The sequence below is a fragment of the Pteropus alecto genome, unplaced genomic scaffold (genome assembly GCF_000325575.1).
Source record: "Pteropus alecto unplaced genomic scaffold, ASM32557v1 scaffold42, whole genome shotgun sequence".
In the NCBI taxonomy this organism is placed as follows: Eukaryota; Metazoa; Chordata; class Mammalia; order Chiroptera; family Pteropodidae; genus Pteropus; species Pteropus alecto.
In genome coordinates this window covers 14175510-14180363 of record NW_006434825.1, presented here as the reverse complement: position 1 = coordinate 14180363, position 4854 = coordinate 14175510, and the positions used below count along the sequence as shown (strand labels likewise).

The following is a 4854-nucleotide window of genomic DNA, read 5'->3' as shown; positions in this document are numbered from 1 at the left end:
GATAACTCTTAGATGGCCCTTAAAAAATGTCATTCACCAGAAAGAGGCTTAGAGAGGACTCTACCCCATTATTTCCATGGTGCTTGAAATAACTGCAAATGATCACGATAGGGCCCTGAGCAACATTCCTTGAATAAACAGGGAGCCAAAGAGCTCTGGGATGGTAGGCTCTCTGGAGGGCAATGGAGCCAGGACACTGGTATTAATATGGCGACCCCTAGTGTTTCGTGGTGGTAGCACGACTTGGAATCACACCGGCAACCTAGCCTACTGAGGCTTCTCCACAATCTTCTGATTGAAGGAGTTATTGCCCGTCATAATTGTTTAAGTCTTAAAATCATCATGTTAAACAAAACTCTCTTCAACTTTAATGCAGTTTTTCTGCACAATATCCATTTCCAGCTCCTGTTGAATAGAGTTGTCTTGACATTGTTTTTTTGCTTATAATGTGTGGCCTCCTGTCTAAGCCTTTCAAAGATCAAGACATATCAATTCATTACTGCGGTTGCAATGTCATAAACGATGGATAACGGCATCAACAGATGAATTGTTGGGGGAGGTGGGTATTGCTATGTGCATGGTAAGGGAGCATGACTAGCAGCTATCCACTATGAGAACATCAAGTAGAGGGCAGACAAGCAGACTGGGTGTGGTGAGTGGCACAAGAACTTGTCTGTTGTCTGCTGGATTTTTCATCTTAGTACCCTCATCCAGACATGGTAGTACATGATGAGGACAGAAAATATTTGGTTCTGTATGTTCATGTAAGGAGAAGACAAAAGTCAAATTACCAGATAATCAGGTTACTTAAACCACTTCCTCGTTCATTATTTATCTGGATATTTCAGAAAAGTGTTTTTCTGGGACCTGAATCATACATATTTTTGTTAAATACGATACACGCTGTCATTTTCAATGCTACATAATATAGGTAGACACAGACTGAGAGTAAAATATAATAATTAAGACTATTCATTAGTAATCAGGAAACATCCTTGACATATCACAGATGGGCTGGGAATGGGCTGGTAGTTGGTTCTCATTTCAATGCTTTTCACTTATGGTGATTTCCCTGTTTTATCAGATAGAAAGGATTCTGCTTGACAGTGATCCAAGTGTACTTGGGTGTCATTAAAAGGGAAGGAAATAAGTAGGATATTTTATTTGGTGTTTTAAGACTCAAGTTACAACATCAGCGAGATTGTAAGTCTTTTAGTAGAACAAATACTCATGGTTATTTTCTTGTCTTCCATGCTGGTATCACTTTTTTTTAAAAAATTTCAACCCCCACAGCTGAAGTGACACTAACTGACCAAAAAGAGAGCTTGGAGGACATTCTCCAGTTTTCGTTGGCCTATCGATAAACAATGGCCAGTAGCTACGTATATATATGTATATGTACACATATGTGTGTATGTGTGTGTGTGTGTGTGTGTGTGTGTGTGTGTTGAAATGATGGCAAATGTAATCCCATCATTTCAATCAGTTCTTGGGGATCATCTTTATGGTTCCCTTTTCTTTGGTCTAGATCCCAGATTCAGTTGGTGGCTGGCTCTTACAGACAGCTTCATTTATACAACAGATGGACGTATAAGGAGCGAAGGCCATCTTTCACCAGTGGAAAGGACAGAGACAAAAGGGACTTCTTCCCAGAAGCGGGAGGAAGCAGGTTCTTCCAAGCAAAGTTGACTGAATTGGATCCCTCTCTCCTACCTACTTCTTTCTTATATTCAAACACTCCACAATCTTCTTTAATAAAAATCTGTTCTATCATCTCAAAATCATCAACATCAAAAACACAAATGACGTCATTTCAAATTAAAAAAATAAAGAAACCAGCAGATTGAAATATCAGCTCAGGGACTCTCAATCATCTAAAAACCTAGTCCTTAAGACTAGAGTTTTAGCACCCAGGTCAATGTATCTACAGTCATCTGTGAGTGAGTGGGAACGTTTCGGAAGTGATGTCCAGGCTCAACCACACTATCACATTCTTGGGGAACACCACTAACCCAGGATCAGAAAGGATCCTTATGGAATGAAAGAAATGAGATATGGTTGGATACTTAGCGTACAGAAAACCTGTGGCAGGGAGACACCCAAACTGATGAAGAAAATGCCATATTTATTGCTTGACTGGAATAAAATGCATGGTTATCTAAATGAAACTGTCATACCAAAAAGTCCATAGTTCATCGTGTTTTGTGGTACACTGAAGTGACTCTCCTGCCATCTATACCGATAGCCTCTCATTTCCAAGGAAGCCTGTTTTATAGAAACGCATCAGAACATCTTCTTTTACCTTTTGACAAAATGAAACTGCATCCTTGGGAGTTTCCCACCCATTGCTCTCTTGGCTACTTCACTCCAGTACTATTTCATTACCTATTGATTTTTCAACGCCTCTCTGCATGGCTGTAATTTACACAAGTCCTCATAGCCCTCAGCGATTCTTAACACCTCAAGGTAAGATCACCGAGTCCACTAGAGAGAGATAGTCGACTATTGTCTTTTCTGGAATAATGAAAAATTGGTGAATCTCATCGCTGAAACAAGTACCTGTGGGAGGCCATGGTGATGAAAATGTAGCCTCACCATAGTGAGGAGCTACAATGAGAGGATGAGCCGTGCTGACTCCAAAGTGAATGCTGTGGCATTCTTCTTCCTTCTTTCTTCCCTACAGCACCTGGTCTTCCTAGGTGGTCTCCCATCCTAGCACTAACCAGGCCCGACCCTGCTTAGCTTCCAAGATCAGACGGGTTCAGGCACTGCAGGGTGGCATGGCCGTAGGCTGCTGTGGTATTCTTGATGAGCTGCTGAATTCTACATGAGTGTTACTTCAGAAATGAAGTAGCGTATTGTGTGGATGGGCAGTAGGTTTTTTTTTTTGTTTGTTTGTTTTGTTTGTTTTTTTTTTAAGAACTAGGAGATAACCCTAAAGCTAAGAAATCTGGATTTATTATGATCTTTAAAAAAAAATCACCACTTTTGTCAATTTGTGATATGTGTTTGCCTTTTGTTGTAATTGAGGTTTTACATGGAAAAAATGAAAGTAAAAGAAAATGTGTACATGATGGAAAAAATAGAATAAAATGATATCATCTAGAGTGTTTTTGTTGGGTAAAACCACCAGTGTGAAAAAGAGGGAAATAAACTTAAAAAGATTTTTTTTCCAGAAAAGTATAATTGAGGTTCATACCAATAAATCAAATCAAATTGGTTGAATTTCTACTCTTATATTTGCGCTTCATTATTTTGCTTTTAAAATTTATAATTAAAAATTATTCAGGTATTTTGTGATATATTTCCAGGTAATACTTTTTATTTTACCCATAAAATTCCTTCATTATATATTTAGAGTTATGGTGAGAATATAATTACTGTAAGTTTGAAGAAAAACTTTAATATTATTCAATAATCATATGAAACATGATGCGATATATTTATATATTTATATAGTTGAACTCTCTTTGCTTCTTCTACAAAATGATGTTAAATAAAGAGTGTATATTAGATTCGCCTTGTGGGGAAGCCATAGTTGGAAAAATCTGGTAAGTGTCAGACTGTTTACACAGTATCACGTAGTTTACCTAACTCTATGACCTGAAAGCCATTTCTAGATGGTTCCAAAACAATGAAATAATCAACCTAACCAATTCACAGAATTACAGATTTAAAAAAAAAAAAAACAACTTAAAGTGAGTTTAGGCATTATTTGGGCCAATTATAGTTTAATTTGTTGTAATCACTGAAAATAATCCAATCAAAGGAGCTATTGGCATTTGAAGATTAAAAATACCCCACATTTTTGATGACACATTTAACTTTTTAATGGTCTGTTACCAATTATGTGGTTATTGTTATTTTTTCCTATATGTCCTTTACCTGACTTGTACCATCCAATTTTTCAATGTATTAGGAATCGCCGAGGCAATTGTAATGGACGGGGTTGTTGCTCGCTCTGACTCTCTTCTCTTTCTTTTGGAACATGCACTCTAAACTTCTTTACATGGGAGGTACCTCACGCTGCTTTTAGTCCATTTGGTTTAGGTATTGCTGACCCTACCCTCTAGCTTTAGACTGACCCAAGCCTGGCCAGCTGGACCCCATACCACTCTGTCCAAAGTGAATCCACACTGAGACAATGAGCGCCCAAACTAGGACTTTGCTGGAGCCACTGGCAATGAGAGGCTCCTTCCCTGTGGAGTGGTTATATTGGTAGGCTGTGAGCCTGGAGCTGCCAAGGATTACCACCTTGAACTGAGGCGAACAGAATCTGGGTGTGGAGAACAGATGTTTTTGTTTGAGCTGTTGAATCCAGCTGAGCCTGACGCCACATAACCCTGCCATTTTAGTAGATGAAGTAATACATTCCCATTTCTACTTAAGCTAATGTGAGTTTGGTTTCAGTTAATTTCATCCAAAAGAGCCTAATCAATTAGGGCAATTTTGTCTATGAACTACCTGTATGTTTTAAATGAATTTCGTTTTATTCTGAAATAAACTTGAAATGTTTAAGCAGGTTTACTGAATTCAAAGGGATTTAAAGATTTTGTTGTCCATCTTCGAAGAAAATGCTGCTAAAACATTTTAGACTTGACTCTGCAATTGCTTTGATCTACGAAAGGCACTTGTAGAGAAAGAGAAGAGATGGTAAAAATTCCTTAAAAATAATAAATAATAAAGAAGAAGAGAATTTACTATTTTTGTTTTAGGTAATTCTGAGTTATATAAAATCTCCTTAAAAAAAGGCACTGTGTTGCATTGACATCTATAATACCAAACTGAGAGGTGGGTGTATAGTAGATATTTATTTGACTAAATTAGAAAAAAATTGCTGTCAGTTATTAATTA

The 4854-nt window shown here is 37.6% G+C and overlaps 1 pseudogene; it reads right to left on the bottom strand.

The window, feature by feature from the left end:
* Positions 1-2674: 2674 nt before the first annotated feature.
* On the bottom strand, positions 2675-2792 carry LOC112478303 (annotated as a pseudogene).
* Positions 2793-4854: the final 2062 nt, after the last annotated feature.